The 17,304-nt window shown below is 39.7% G+C and overlaps 1 protein-coding gene across 5 annotated transcripts in view; it reads left to right on the top strand.

Moving 5' to 3' along the window:
• Positions 1–17,304, top strand: part of MTA3 (metastasis associated 1 family member 3) — a 274,841-nt gene that overhangs the window by 182,892 nt on the left and 74,645 nt on the right. The window lies entirely within an intron of this gene.

Below are 17,304 nucleotides of genomic sequence, written 5' to 3'. Positions count from 1 at the left end.
CCTACATTGATTCCTTCTCACCTCCATGGGAACAAGATTTCTTGGAACCAAGGAAATCTTGAATTGTTAGTAAGTAGCAGTGCATTAGTTGATGGAAGTTCTAGCCTGTGACTCCCTGTTTGGTGGTGTTGGCCAGGGCAATGTACCCTCCTGGCTTGAAGAGCAGAATGTCACAAGCATTGTTAGGGAGCTATCACTGGAACAAAGCCTTAGCCCTGGCAAAGTGAAGGTAGTACCGGCTTATCTCTTTGCCTGGACTTTGAAGACTAAATAATTTGGGGGAGGAGGGGCAAGAATAAAAGAAAAAGAAGTTTTTGAGTTAGTTGTTTGGACCCTGATACACCTTCTAGGGAAGATTGTCTTACAGCTTGATGAGTCCAAGGGACAAAACAGTAAATTGTATAATATAAGGACTCACATTTAATTGGTGACAGAATCAGGACTGGACACTTAGGTTGCCTAATGCCAGGTCTGGTTCTGAGAAAGGCCAAGCTGTGTCGATTTAGGAGGGAGGAAATTGTGTCCTGGAACACCTCTGATTTCTATGTTATATCTGATCTTTTAAAAGTGTAGCTGTTATTTTATTTTGCTGTCTCCTACCTTATATCCTTTTAGTGCTTTTAATTGCATGTAGGGCAAAAACTTAGATCATTACTGTTATTATAGTCAACAAAACTATTGAGTTTTGCTGGCCTCTGTCTATAACCCCTTTGCCCACACAGTTCTCTGTCCTCTGGGCCCCAGCCAGGCTGTATCCTTTCCTTGGTTTTGTGTCTCGCCACAGGACTCGCATGTTCAAGTCCCTTTTCCTGGATGCTCTCATAGCCCCACATAGTTAACACTTTTTAAAACCAAATCTTGGTTAATCCATCAGTTTAGGGCAGGTTGCTTTGTGATGTGCTCTTGGAGAGAGCCAGGTCTGTAATTTAAAAAATGAGTATTTTTGTGATTTTTTTTGTATTCCTTTCTCTCCTTCCCATTCCCTACATAGCAGCTTGTTACATCCCTTAGTGTAGTTACCACATCTGTTTTTTCCCACTGTTGAATTCTCAACACCAAGCGTAGTGCCTGGCTTATATATAGGTGTTCACTAAATATTTGAGAATGAGTAAATTAGCTTCTTTCTCTGGGACATAGGTTCTTGTTGAAATAGGTCATTGGGATATATTGTTTCCATTCCTTTGTTTTAGCATTTTAATGTTTTATAGAGAGCATCTTATCACTTAAGAGTGATGTGTATATGTATATTTGAATTCTACTTTTATTTTATCCCCAGAGCTGTACACACAGTCTGAACACTATGAACTGTAGAAAGATTTAAGCATACCATGCATGCTTTTGAAGAAATGGGATCATGCTATGTTGCCCAGGCTAGATTGGAACTTCTGGGCTCAAGCAATCCTCTTTTTTTTTTTTTTTTTTTTTGAGACGGAGTTTCACTCTTCTTACCCAGGCTGGAGTACAATGGCGCGATCTCAGCTCACTGCAACCTCTGCCTCCTGGGTTCAGGCAATTCTCCTGCCTCAGCCTCCTGGGTAGCTGGGATTACAGGCATGCGCCACCATGCCCAGCTGATTTTTTGTATCTTTAGTAGAGACAGGGTTTCACCATTTTGACCAGGATGGTCTCAATCTCTTGACCTCGTGATCCACCTGCCTCGGCCTCCCAAAGTGCTGGGATTACAGGCTTGAACCACCGCGCCCGGCCTCAAGCATCCTCTTACATCAGCCTCCCGGGGAGTAGCTCGCATTATAGGTGTGTGCCACCATGCCCAGCTGTGATGCACTTAAATTTTGTGTTATATGTGTTTTACCATAATTTCAAAGCTTCTTTTCGTCATTTTTAAGTTTATTAAGTAGATTCACTCTGGCATTTCATAGATTCATATTGTTGTGTAACTGTTACCGCCATCCATCTCTAGAACTTCTTCATTTTCCCAAACAGAAACCTCATCCCCATTAAACTCTTAACTCTCCATCTCCCCTGCCACTAGCCACTACCCTTCTACTTTCTGTCTCTATGAAATTGACTGCTCTCAGTATCTCATATAAGCCTTTTGTCACTGGCTTATTTTCACTTAGGATGTCTTCAGGGTTCATTAATACTGTTCCATGTGTCAAAATTTCCATTATATATATATAAAGGGTCTTGCTCTGTCACTCAGACTGGAATGCAGTGGCATGATCATAGCTCACTGTAGCCTCAAACTCCTGGGCTCAAGTGATCCTCCTACTTCAGCCTACTAAGTATTAATAGCTAGAACTATAGGCATGTGCTCCCACTCCTGACTAGTAATGCTAACTAATAATCCGTTGTATGTATAGACCACATTATGTTACTTTATCAGTGGACACTTGAGTTGCCTCTATCTTTTGGCTATTGTGAATAACCTTGCTATGAACAAGGGTGTACAAATGGAGACATTATTTGTGATTCTTTATTTCCCCTCCTCAATCTATATCTCATGTATGATCGACAGAGCTCTGTACAAGTTACTTAACCTACCTTTGTCTGAGTTTCTTCATCAGCAGTGGTAACAATAATAAAACCTACTTGCTCTGTGTCAGAAAGGTTATGGATGGGCAGGAAGAGGGAGTACAGCCATACTCTTGAGTTGCTCATATGTGTAACCAAGGATTCAGAACTCGGTGAAACTGCAGTGGCTCCTCAAAGTAGAGGCAGTTAGAGTTCCTCTGGGGTCTTTGGGTTCTGTGGAGGGCTTACAGCTCTCTGCAGTATTAGCTGCCCAGGTTGACTGGAAGAAAACTTACTGATTTATTCAGCAATTTATGTACCTTTATTTTAGGTAATGTTTGCAAACATTGGGCTCTTCTGGCTCTTGAGGCCTTATAGCCCTGGCCTTACTGGGAGTGAAATCAGGCAATGACTCAGATTCCTGAACAAAACCCCTGGCACCTCTTTCCAGCCTTTGAAAAAGTTTGTCTCTGAGTTCTCAAGAGACATCAACTTGAGGATGAATTGAGATAATTACTTGTAAAGTGTTCAGAGCAGTATCTGGCACAGTGTCAGAGCTCAATAACTATTAGTAGTTATTGTTGAGAAGATGATGACAATGAGTCATTTGTCTTTTTTACTCATAATCTTTGTTGAGTCTCATTTACGTCTGATTTTATAGCTTTATTGATTGTCTAAAAGGTATTTTATCATGCGGTATTTATTATTTTAGTAGATTATCTAGTTTGAATATGTTCATTAGGCTATGATTAAGCAACCATACCTTTTCATATAATTGTTACAAGAAGTCACTGTAAGAGTTAAAAGTGGTGGGCCGGGCGCGGTGGCTCAAGCTGTAATCCCAGCACTTTGGGAGACCGAGGCAGGCGGATCATGAGGTCAAGAGATCGAGACCATCCTGGTCAACATGGTGAAACTCCGTCTCTACTAAAAATATAAAAAAAAAAATTAGCTGGGCACGGTGGCGCGTGCCTGTAATCCCAGCTACTCAGGAGGCTGAGGCAGGAGAATTGCCTGAACCCAGGAGGCGGAGGTTGCGGTGAGCCGAGATGGTGCCACTGCACTCCAGCCTGGGTAACAAGAGCAAAACTCTGTCTCAAAAAAAAAAAAGAGTTAAAAGTGGCAAACAAAGGCTGTTAATATAATCTTTTATATAATCTTCCCCTTAAAACAAGCTATAATTTTTACAATAAAAATTTCCCGTCAAGAATAACGTAGCAAAAACAACTTATTTTTTGGATGAGAGAAAGTTGACTTAACAATATTATTATTCCTCAGATATTAATGCTTTATAAAATGGCCAGCCACCAGTCATGTACTTCATTCTGTTTATTCATGATTCTTGTTTCATTTAGGGCCTTGTGGGTACTGGGGATTGGGGATAGTTTAGAAGCCACAGCAGAAAATACAGATTTTTTTTTTTTTTTTGAGAGGGAATCTTGCTTTGTCACCCAGGTTGAAGTGCAGTGGTTAGTTCTCAACTCACTGCAACCTCCACCTTCTATGTTTAAGCAATTCTCCTGCCTCAGCCTCCTGAGTAGCTAGGATTTCAAGCACCCCTACCACCCCACCGGCTAATTTTTGTGTTTTTAGTGGAGATGGGGTTTCATCATGTTGTTGGCCAGGCTGGTCTCAAACTCCTGACCTCAAGTGATCTGCCCACCTTGGCCTCTGAAAGTGCTGAGATTACAAGCATAAGCCGCTGCGCCCAGCCAGAAAATATAGATCTTTTGATTAGCATTTTAGGTATCAACTTATGTTAGAAATCTAGACTTCAAAATGGACATAAAATTGATGGGTTCATGTAACTTTTAAAAACTTATGATGGATAGTATTCATGTTTCTAAGGCTATAAAATCAGAATTAGTACTAATGGACTAGCACTGCAGTAAAAAATACGAAACATGAAATTTTTCTTCCTGCTAAATACATCATTAAGGCAATAATATTCTACATTACACACACGTCTTTGTTGATGATCTATTACAAATGAATGTGGAGACGCTGCAGACTCTCCTAGGAGAATTGTTTGTGGTGTTATGGTCTATTAATCCATCTTTTTCTTTTAAATTTAAGCTTTAATGAGTTTCTTTCTTTTTGGGGGGTAAACACAGCCTTTTACTTTACTTTTTTTCCTACAGATTTCACACAGTATATAGGAAACATCAGAAAATCACTATAGAGTTGAACTTGGGAGAAATAGAAAGAGAATTGTTTTAGCAACTTTGTTTAGGATGATTGGTGGAAAGATTTGTATTTACAAGTATAAGTTAATGGAAGGCTTTTGGTTATAATTTCTTAAAACTGGCTGGGCCTGGTGGCGTGAGGCTGAGGTGGGTGGATCACCTGAGGTCAGGAGTTCTAGACCAGCCTGATGGTGAACATGGTGAAACCCCATCTCTACTAAATACAAAGAAATAGCCAGACTTGGGGGCACATGCCTGTAATTCCAGTTACTTGGGAGGCTGAGGCAGGAGAATCACTGGAACCCACGAGGTGAAGGTTGCAGTGAGCTGAGATTGAGCCATTGCATACCAGCCTAGTCAACAAGAGAAAAACTTTGTCTGAAAAAATAAAAATCTTAAAACTCTGTATTTTGTGATAATACAAAAATAGTACAAAGACTTCCTGTATTCATCTCGCCCAGATTCCCAGTTGTTACCATCTTTACCACATTTGCTTTATTATTATTTCTATCGTCCAAAGACACAAAAATTACAGAATTTAGTTTAAGCGTCTAATTGGCTTTCATTTATTCTATCTATAAAGTAGAACAAGTGTTCTGATGAGCTCAGCAGAGGTGGTTGGCTTTATAGTCGGAAAAGGGCAGAAGAAAAGCAGAAACAGGGAACAAGGAGCAGATTGTTTCAAAGCTGCTTTCTTTAAAATAGAAGGGACTTCCTTATCATGGCTACTCAGATAAACTGGCCCCTTCTGTTTGGCTACTGTGAATCTAGGCACTTCACAAGTGACTGCCTTCTAGTTTGATTTGCTGGGGCCCAGTACAGGAGCTCAGTCCAAAATAGTCGCCTCCCATAAACACTAACAGTATTTACACATTATTAGTTCTTAACAATTTGAAAGTAAATTTCAGAATAAATGTCCCTCTACTGCTAAATATTTGAGAGAGCATTTCCTTAAAAGAAAAAAAAAAAAAAGGATATTCTCATATATTAGTTCAGTATAATCCTCAGACTCAGGAAGTTAACCTTGTTACAGTACTACTGTCAATCTGGAGACTTTATTCAGATTTAGTTGTACCAGTAATGTTCTTTATGGCAAAAGAAAAAAAATTCTGGTCCAAGATCTCCTTGTGAATCACTTAGGACATTTAGTTGTTGTATCTTCATAGTCTCCTTCATTCCTGAATGATTCCCTTGTCTTTCTTTGTGTTTTATGACTGTGGTATTTTGAAGAGTGCAGGCCACTTATTTTGTAGAATGTCCTTCGATGTGAGTTATGGTTATAATTTGATTTATAGTTAGAATAAATTTTTGTTCTACTTAAGTCCATTTTGGTTATTTCTGTCTAGGAGATTATGTATTTCTTTCTAAATTTTCAGATTTGTTAACATAATTTTTACAACATTTTTCAAGTAAACAAAATTGCTGTATTTGTAGTTACAAATAGATATTCCTATTATTGTTTATATGTATCACATCCCCTATTTTTCTTGATTGTTTTGCCTGAGGTTTCTTTATTAGTTATCTAAAAGAAAAAAGAATAGGAACTTATTTTTTTTAAAAACTGGTATGTTTTCTATTTTTTTACTCTTGTTTTCTTCCTTCTGCTTTTTTTTGAGACAGAGTCTTGCTCTGTCGCCAGGCACCAGGCTGGAGTGCAGTAGAGCGAGCTCAGCTCACTGCAACCTCTGCCTCCCAGGTTCAAGCATTGCTCCTGCCTCAGCCTCCCAAGTAGCTGGGACTACAGACGTGTGCCACCACGCCCAGCTAATTTTTGTATTTTTTAGTAGAGATGGGGTTTCACCATGTTGCCCAGGATGGTCTCGATCTCTTGACCTCATAATCTGCCCGCCTCAGCCTTCCAGAGTGCTGGGATTACAGGCATGAGCCACCATGCCTGGCCCTTCTGCTTTTCTTTAGGCTTACTCTAATATTCTTTTGCTAGCTTTTAAAATACCTTTTTAAAATTCTTTACTTTTCATGATAAATATTTAAGATTGTAAATGTCCCTCTAATTATCACCTTGGCTGTAACACATATCTTTTAGTATGAAGTATTTTTATTATTTGGTTCTAAATATTTGCCAATTTGCCTTATAATTTTTAATTTAACTTGGGAGTTAATTTAGAAGGAAGTGTGACTCCTATACCTATTTTAATTGCCTTTGAGGATGTGGTCAGAGAACATGTGTGCTACCAATTTTTTTCCTGTCCTGAGATTTCCTTTAGGGCCTGGATGGAATAGGACCCTCCCCAGTATTTTGCTCCCTAGGTCTTCCTGACTCTGGCAGCATCAAAGTCTGATTCTTGTCATATCAGACTAGTAAAAAAGAAACTTGCTTTTTGGCTTTATTTCACTCTGTAGCAGTCTACAAAATGGTAAAGGCCAAGGTCAGTGTGGAAGCTCAACTATTACACTTTTCAGAGGGATCATCACCTCTCCTTGCCTGTATTGGTTATTCTCCAGTGTCTTCACACAGTTACTTTGATATATTTGTCTGGTTTGTGCCAAGAGTCACAGCCAGGTGGCAATACATTTTAATTATGCTCTTAGTAAGTTTGGAAATGACATCTAGGACCATGGGTTCCCTGCGGCCTGTTGTCCTCTGTAGCTTTCTTGTGATGATAATTATAAAGAGTCAGGTATGTTCGTGTACACCTGTAATCCCAGGTACATGGGAGGCTGAGGTGGGAGGATCACTTGAGGGCTTGAGGCCAGGAGTTTGAGACCAGCCTGAGTCAACATAGTGAGTCCTCCTCTCTATCTAAAATAAATTAAAAAAAAAAAAAGGCAGGCATGGTAGCTCACACATGTAATCCTAGCACTTGGGAGGCCGATGGATCACTTGAGGCCAGGATTTTGAAACCAGCTTGGCCAGCATGGCGAAACCCTATCTCTACTAAAAATACACAAAAATTAGCCGGATGTGGTGGTGGGTGCCTGTAATTCCAGCTACTTGGGAGGCTAGACATGAGAATCTCTTGAGCCCAGCCCGGGAGGTAGAGACTGCAGTGAGCTGAGATCACGCCCCTGCACTCTAGCCTGGGCCACAGAGCAAGACTCCATCTCAAAAAAAAAAAAAAAAAAAGAAAACAGTAACCAAAAGGTGTGAGTACACAAGAACATGGCTCAGGGTGTCTTTTAGGTTGATTTGATTGAATGCCAATTAAGTCTGTTGTATGAGGGATTTTGTTTATGCATTAAAGCAAAATTGAAAGTGAATGGCACATTTTTTTACATATAAAAACCTTTTTTTCTTTTTTTTTTGAGATGGCATCTGGTTCTGTCACCCACACTGGAGTGTAGTGGCACAGTTTCAGCTCACTGCAACATCTCTCTCTCAGGTTCAAGCAATTCTCCTGCCTCAGCCTCCCAAGTAGCTGAAATTATAGGCGTGCACCATCATGCCCAGCTACTTTTTGCATTTTTAGTTTGGCCATGTTGGCCATGCTGGGCTTGAACTCATGACATCAAGTGATCCACATGAGAGTTTATTATAATCTTCCTCTGCTCGGGGGAAAAAAAACATATGGTCATTAATTTTTAAATAGATGTGATATTTGGAATGCTGTAATTTATTCAGGAGGAATATATGTGAAGTTTTCGTGAAAGTGTAACTGAACAAATCAATAAGGATGGCCCTCGACTTAGGGTGGTTCAACTTAACAATTTTCGGGGTTTTTTTTTTTTTTTTTAACAATGTGTTTATCAGGGTATAAGTGGATTTTTGACTTATGATATTTTCAACCTATGATGCGTTTGTTGGGATGTAGCCATAAGTTGCAGAGCATTTGTAGTTAGTATTGAATACAGTATATGTGTATCAGTTAGCTGTTGTCATAATACTGCATTTTAGGTTGGGTTCCCTGGAAGCAGATTTTGATAGCAGTTTTTATGTGGGAAATTTATTAGAGATTACCCTTGGGATTAACACTTGTGGAATAAAAGTGAAGGAGGCAGAATTGGTTAGTGGGAGGAGGTGGATACAATCCAATGAAGGCCTCAACTGACGCCAGCTGATTTGGGCCATCCCAAATCAGGGTGAAAGGCTGGGCCTTCATAGCCCTGCATTATTGGTTGCAGGTTGCTCCAGGAAGGGTGTATTGGTCTTTCATGATGAATCATTCTTGTATTGAAATAATTCCAAAAAAGATCAGCCGCTGAGGACTGTCTTGTTCACAACACTTCTGGCAACTAGGTGAATTAAGTTCTTTTTTTCTCAAAGAGGAAAACATAACTATTGTACTGCCCAAATGTCAGTGTTTTATATATATATTTGTATATATATTTATATATATAAACAAGCATTGGTTTATATATTATATATAATATATAATAAGCATTTATTTCTGATACACTCATCTGCAGATTGTCTAGGATTCTGCTGAGCTAGACTGGGCTCTGATGTAGGTGCCAAGCTATAGGTTGGGTACAGATCTGCTCCATGTATCTCTCATCCTCCATGGACAAAACTCAGTAGCGTAAGAGGGCAAGGCCAAATGTGCAAACACTTGTCAAGGCTCTCTCTTATGTCACATGTCCTAACATACTATTTGCCAAGCAGGTCACATGGCCAAGCCCAACATCAGTGGAGTAGAAGAATATTCTCCTGTGGAGGTGTGGGGGAGGGAGTGAATATTTGCCGAACAATAGTCCAGTCTACGCATAGTGTGGTTCTGCTTAACAAAAGATGAGAATTCCATTGCCAAAATTTCCTTGTCAGTCTTTCTCCTAAAATACTTCTTTTTGTCATCTCCATCTGTTATGAATGAGATGAAATGTGACAACACCTTCACTGCTTTTTGGCAGAGAGAACAGCTTGCGCTGAGTTCTTATGATTTTTACAATTTAGATTTGAATGGGTCGTGCAATGTGTATTGGTATCTCTATTGAAAAGATGGTATCTTTGCAAAGTATTTATTCTGGAGGGAAAAGGAAGACTTTTAGTTTAGATTTTGTTGTTGTTGTTTGTTTTTAATATAGGCACTCAACACCATGCCCACCTAATTAAAAAATTTTTATAAAATAAAATTAATGCCCAGGCTGGTCTTGAACTCCTGCCTTGGCCTCCCAAGGCCTCTCAAAAGCTCTGGGATTACATGCATGAGCCAATGTACCTGGCCAACTTTTAGCTCTTCAATGTTTAATTTCAAAATTCTTTTTCTATTTCTTTTCTTGTCTGTTTTTTTTTTTTTTTGGAGACAGAGTCTTGCTCTGTCACCCAGGCTGGCGTGCAATGGTGCAATCTTGGCTCACTGCAACCTCTGCCTACTGGGTTCAAGTGATTCTCCTGCTTCAGCCTCCTGAGTAGCTGGGACTACAGGCACATGCTACCACACCCAACTCATTTTTTTTATCCCCCCCCTCCAATTTTTGTATTTTTACCTGAATTGGGGTTTCACTGTGTTGGCCAGGCTGGTCTTGAACCCCTGACCTCGTGATCCACCTGCCTTGGTCTCCTAATGTGCAGGGATTACAGGCGTGAGCCACCACGCCTGGACTCAAAATTCTTTTATTTATGGTAACATATATACACTTTGTTACACAGCTTAAACATTTTTACCTATGTATATATTCGTGTGATCACCACTAGATGATAAAGAACATTGCTAGTATCTCAACAGCTTCTCTTCTAGTCCTCTCCAGTTAGGTAATCACTATTCCACCTTCTCTCAAGATCGATTAGTTGTTCATTTTTTCAAATTTCTCTGGCATTTCCAATTTTTATTATGTTATTGATAAGTCTTTTGTTCTATGTCATGTTACTGTATCTTTTCTTAGCTTATTTACCCTACATTTTCTCTACTGGATTTTGTCTCTTCTGTTATAGAAACTGTATTCTTGTAAAGCTCTTAAGGGTAAGATTAGACTACATAAAGTCCATTCAAAAGAAACTTCTGTGTGTATCGGAAAGATGAGGCTTATATGGACTTCTGGCACATAATGTCATCCTCTGATTTCCTTTGTGAAGTTGATCAGTTTCAAAGGAATTATTTTCTAGTTACTCCACAGTATACACACCTGATGAGTGTTTACTTTCTACACTTACTGACCAGTACTGTACTCTTCCTTTCGTCTGTGGTATAAATGTGGGTTTTGGAGGTTTCATATCTCCTGGTCAGCAGTAATTTCAGTGTATTCTTTCCCGTTTGATTTGGGACAGTCCAGGAGCTCTTCCTCTGAATGCAAATGGTTCCTTCCGTGTTGAGGAACACAAACTAAACGCTGAAGAACAGAACTTTTGAAACAACGAATATAATCATTTTTTGTCACAGTCACTTCATGAAGGCTAATACTAATACTACTTTGGTTCTTTGAAGCCTTAATCGGGTAACAGCCCATCATCATTTAAAAAAGTACCCGTAAGAAAAGCAATTTCATTCATTTAACATGAACACAAAACTGAAAATCCATTCATGCTTTGAGTGGTTGGTGTAGTATTAGCTGAAAAAAATGCGCTTAATTCTGTGACTGGTTTCAGAGCACCTGTTAATTATAAAAATTTCTTTTGGCTGGGTGCAGTGGCTCATGCTTGTAATCCCAGCACTTTGGGAGCCAAGACGGGTGGATTGCTTGAGCTCAGGAGTTTGAGGCCAGCCTGGGCAACATGGCAAAACCCTGTCTCTACTAAAAATACAAAAATTAGCTGGGCATTTTGGCATGCACCTGTAATCTCAGCTACTTGGGAGGCTGAAGTGGGAGGATCACTTGACTCCAGGAGGCAGAGGTTGCAGTTAGCTGAGATCACTCCACTGCACTCCAACCTAAGCAATAGAGTGAGACCCTGTCTCAAAAAAAAAGAGAGAAATTACTTTTATTTTGAGGAATTTTAGCATTTTTGAATATCATTTGCTCTCTTAGTTTTGTCATTTATTGTAAATTCAGAAAGTTTAAAAAAATAATTGTTTATGGGATTATTAACTGTAAAGGTTTCTAAATGCTATTGATCTTTCTTTTCATTTTCATGAGGTCAGTTATTAAGAAACAATCACAGTAGTCCTTCCTTTCCATGAAGGGATATATTACAACACCCTCAGTAGATACCTGAAGCCAAGGATGGCACTGAACCAGACTGTTTTTTCCTCTACACTATACTTAACATAAAGTTTAATTTATAAATTAGGCATAGTAAGAGATTAACAAGAATAATTATACCATTACTGTTAATGGTATAACGATGTACCATTATAAAAGATACGTGACTGTGCTTGATATGTTTTGGCCCTGTGTCCCCACCAAATCTCATCTTGTAGCTCCCATAATGCCCACGTGTTGTGGGAGGGATGGCGGTAGGGGGGGCATAATTGAATCGTGGGGGTGGATCTTTCCTGTGCTGTTCTCATGATAGTGAATAACTCTCATGAGATCAGTTGGTTTTATTTTATTTTTATTGATATGGAGTCTCGCTCTGTTGCCCAGACTAGAGTGCAGTGGTATAATGTCGGCTCACCACTGCACTCTAGCCTGGGCAACCTCCGCCTCCCATGTTCAAGTGATTCTCTTGGCTTAGCCTCCTGAGTATTTGGGATTACAGGCATGTGCCACCGTGTCCGGCTAATTTTTTGCATTTTAGTAGAGACGGGATTTTGCCATGTTGTCCAAGGTGGTCTCAAACTCCTGAGCTCAGGAAATCTGCCCGCCTCAGCTCCACAAAGTGCTGGGATTATAGGCATAAACTACCGCACCCAGCTCTGATAGTTTTAAAATGGGTTTCCCTGCACAACCTCTCTCTTTTTGCCTGCCACCATCCATGTAAGATGTGTCTTGTTCCTCTTTGCCTTCCACCATGATTGTGAGACCTCCCCAGCCATGTGGAACTGTTAAGTCCAATAAACCTCTTTCTTTTGTAAATTGCCCAGTCTCAGGTATGTCTTTATCAGCAGCATGAAAACAGATTAATACAGTGCTCTCCCTCTCTGTCTCTTTCACACACACAAATATCTTATGTGTGTGTGTATAGATGAATGTACTACATTCATCTGTTTTGAGACTGTGGTTGACTACGGGTAACTGAAACCTTAGAAAGTAAAATCACGAATAATGGGGTCTACTATATTATTTTCAGAGTTGATGTAGAAGTGTGTAAAAGTATATACTACAGCTAAACTTCACAGTCTAGTGAGGTTAGCTACCAAATTTAGCTGATTCTGATATTTGCAGAGCAAAATCCATAGAACTAAGATCAATTCTTGGGAGTTTTTTTTTTTTTTCAACCTCTGCTACAGGAGAGTGAGAGGAAATTCACTTGAAAGTTGGAAGTCGTTGTACTGTGGTTGTGACACATACAACAAAAGACTACACATGGCCAGTGGCCTTTGCTGTGATTATAATTAGGAAATTGATCATGAAATTTCCCATTTTTCTTTTGTGAAATCCAGTGATTTTTTTTTTCTTGACAGAGTCTCACTCTGTCGCCCAGGCTGGAGTGTGGTGGCGCAATCTCTGCTCACTGCTACCTCCACCTCCTGGGTTCAAGCGATTTTCCTGCCTCAGTCTCCGGAGTAACTGGGATTATGGGTAACCACCATGCCTAGCTAAGTTTTATAGAGACAGGTTTCACCATGTTGGCCAGGCTGGTCAGACTCCTGACCTCAAGTGATCTGCCTGCCTCAGCCTCCCAAAGTGCTGGGATTACAGGCGTGAGCCACTGTGCCTGACCCCAGTAATTGTGAGATGTCAACCTTTGTTAAAGCAGTTAATTACTGTACCTAAATAGGTCTACATGTTCAAAATATTGCCTTTAGCTCTGTGAACAAAATCATAATCTATACCCTTATCAATATCGTAGTTAAGGCATCACTGTGTGTGTGTATATGTATATATATATACACACACATACATATTAATGCATACGTTTGCTAATAATGATAACTTTAATAGATGTTAGCTGATATTTGAGCTCTCCTACAGTCTCCTAGCAGATAGTGAGGGATCACTTAAAATCTATTTTAAAAAACAAATAAGAAAAGATCTTTCACATACATTCTCATTTGACCCTCACAATAAGCTTGTGAGGTAGGCAGCACGGATATTCTTCTAATGTAACAGTCAAGGAAAGTTAGTCTCAGAGCAGTTAACTGATGTGATGCCCCAGGTTCTACAGTTAGTAAATACTTTGTATTAATATCAGTCTTTGACCAAAAACTTCAGCACTCGACTTACCCTCATGCTTGCCTTATTCTCAGAAATAATGAAGGTAAAATGAGTTCGAGGCTAGAAAAATACTTTGAGAGAAAAATCACTGTAATTGTACTTAGAAAGTATAATTTTTCATGATATTATGGCTCACTCCTCTTCTCATCCCAACTTGTATGTGAACCCCAGATTTTATATTGCCTCTGTTCAGTGCTTCACTAAGCAACTAAGTAAGGCAGGGAACAGTGTGATCCTGTTTAAAGTTACGTAAGTTACAGTTGGAGTAACTGCTATCATTAACAAATTAAAAACAGCACAGAAAGGCCAATGTGCAGCTAGGCTTCACTAAAGCACAGAGCAAAGCAAGGCAAGATTATCAGATAGGGCATGATAGCCTAGAAGGAAAACGTGATGTCAGATTTCTGACTGGCACACACAGTTACATAAGGCACAGTGGTGGCAAACAAGAGGTATTTGTTCCACACTGTATAAGCAAGAACAGAAGATTCATGGGAACCCATGCAGAAGCATCTTATGTCACACATACCTCTCCAGCTGCCTACAGGGAATATAAACAATAGTGTCGTCATCATTTTAAAGAATGGCTGTACCTGTGCTCATTTTTAAAGCTACACCAAGGATTACCTCCATGCTAAACTTCATTGGCAAAAATACAACCAGTACCATAATTCTTCATCAGACTAATAAGCAGAATATCTTTTAAGATGATGAATTAAATGGCTGTGTTTAGTTGTTTATTTTTTTCACTTTGGATTCTTCTGCTTTAAGACTCTGAACAATTTATATTGAGTATTTATAGATGATTCTAAGTGTGTTTATAATAGTAAAGTATGATAGGTGAATGTAACATATTAAAATAATTCTATAGTATCTAGCTAGAAAAGATTATATAATATACAAACTATTCAAGTTATAGAAACCATTTTTTAGCGTCTTTTCAACTGAGAAGAATCCTATCCAGCACACTTCTGAGGTGGTTCATATTTATCTTTCATTCCTGTCAATTCGAGGGGAAGCAGTTTTATTTTTGGATTTTCACGGGTAGCAACTCCTAAGTGATGTGTTAAAAAAACAAAGCAATATTAGGTTTCTCTGGTTCTTTTCATGAGGCTACCAACACCTTTGTTCAGCACCTGGGACCTCTAAGCACCTCCAGAACTGCTTGATCTTGAAGTTAGCAATGTTCTAATGGGCCACAGTGACAGTTGTAATGGCCTAGCTGACACCTGAGACCTTGACTGGTGGCGGGCTTGGAGATGCACTACTTATGCCAAAAGCTAAATTTTTAAGATTTCTGTTGGCTGGAAGGAAATAGACCCTTTTGTACCTCCCTTAAAAAAGAAAGAGTTCTATTGTTGCATAGAAGTGGTGCTATCCTCATTTCTGTTTTTTTTTAATAAATAGGAGATATTACTTTGTGTAAAAGGTGCAAGACTTGAAGTTCATGTGGTAGAAAGTCTGGGTGGGGTCGAGAGGTGGGGAGAAAAACAGAACTAGTTTTCACCTGGGCAAGAATGAGATAACTTTGCCAACCAAATCTCTGTAGTACCTGTGTGCTAACCAGCTGATCATGCTGTTTTTCAGTTTTCCTGTTACACATACAATTACATGTATGTACATGCTATAAATGACTTTCTTTCCAGTAGGAAAATAAAATCAAATAATTTCTCAAAACTTGAAGTTTTGGAACTTAGTTATTTATTGTTCAGATTGGAGGAAAATACCTTTAAAAAAAAGGGGGGGGGGTCTGAATGCTGTGGCTCATGCCTGTAATCCCAGCACTTTGGGAGGCCATGGCAGGTGGATCACATGACGTCTGGAGTTTGAGACCAGCCTGGCCAACATGATGAAACCCTGTCTCTACTAAAAATATAGAAAATTAGCCCAGCGTTTGGCAGATGCCTGTAATTCTAGCTACTCAAGAGGCTGAGGCAGGAGAATTGCTTGAACCTGGGAGGCAGAGGTTGCAGTGAGCCAAGATTGCACCACTGGACTTCAGCCTGGGCAACAATAGCAAAACTCTGTCTCAAAAAAAAAAAAAAAAAAAAAAAGCAGGGCATCACTCTGTTGCTCAGGCTGGAGTTCAGTGGCATGATCTCAGCCTCTGCCTCCCCCTGGGCTCAAGTGAATTGTCTCATCTCAGACTCCTTAATAGCTAGGATTACAGGCAATGTGCCACCATGCCTGGTTTGTTGGTTTTTTTGTTTGTTTGTTTGTTTGTTTTGGTAGAGACAGGGTTTCACTGTGTTGCCCAGGCTGGTCTTGAAGTCCTAGGCTCCAGCATTCTGCCCACCTTGGCCTCCCAAAGTGTTGGAATTATAGGTGTGAGCCACTGTGTCTGGCCAGAAAATGCTTTTTAAGTAAGCTAGATGTCTACTAAGTAACTTTTTGCAAAAGTAACCTCGAGCCCAAGAAAGAGTTCAACCTTACAGTGATTATGTGTTCTAATCTATCTTTTTTTCTTTCAAATTGTGCTTCAACTCACTCTCCCTCGAAATATATGAGAAACCCATAATGGCCTTGCTGTTGCAAGCAAGTTTGGCCATTTATTCTTTGTCTTCTAAAATCTCAATCAAGTTACCATATTAACATGAATATGTAATTTTGTTTTGTTTTGCTTTTTCTGTGCAGCATGTTTATAATTTTGTCTTAAACATTGTACTCTGCCCCATTATTTTCTTTCCACCTTTATACATGACTCCTTACCCTGACCTAAGAAGATATTTTTCTCACTCTCCTATACATAATCTGTATATTTTCCCCTGGTTAAGGATGGCTGTGCTGTACCTTGCCCAGTAGCTGAAGTGACTTTGATATTTTTATTATTTTAATTTTTTTTTTTTTACATTTTTTTATTGCATTTTAGGTTTTGGGGTATATGTGAAGAAGGTGCAAGATTGTTGCATAGGTATACACATGGTAGTGTGATTTGCTGCCTTCCTCCCCATCACCTATATCTGGCGTTTCTCCCCATGCTATCTCTCCCCAACTCCCCACCCCCTATTATTTTTATTTTTATTTTTTGAGATAGGGTCTCACTCTGTTGCCCAGGCTGGAGTGCAATGGCACAGCCATAGATCACTGTAGCCTCAACCTCCTAGGCTCAAGCAGTCCTCCTAGCCAGCCTCCCAAGTAGTTGGGACTACAGGTTTGCACAACCAGGCCCAGCTAGTTTTTTGTGTATTTTTGTAGAGACATTGTCTCACTATGTTGCCCACATTGGTGTCAAACTCTGGGGCTCAAGTGGTCCTCCCACCTCGGCTTCTCAAAATGCTCGGATTACAGGCATGAGCCACCATGTCCGGATAGACTTTCAGGGTTACAGTGAGCTATGATTATGCCACCGCACTGCAGCCTGGGTAACAGAGCAAGAGCCTATCTCAAATAAATAAATAAACAAAAATAAAAAAGACATAACCCTAGCACTTTGGGAGGCTGAAGTGGGAGAATCATTTGAGCCCAGGAGTTTGAGATCAGCCTCGGCAACATA

The sequence above is a fragment of the Callithrix jacchus genome, chromosome 14 (assembly GCF_049354715.1).
Source record: "Callithrix jacchus isolate 240 chromosome 14, calJac240_pri, whole genome shotgun sequence".
NCBI lineage: Eukaryota > Metazoa > Chordata > Mammalia > Primates > Cebidae > Callithrix > Callithrix jacchus.
The sequence above is the reverse complement of the archived record's forward strand: the minus strand, read 5'-3'. Positions and strand labels throughout refer to the sequence as shown.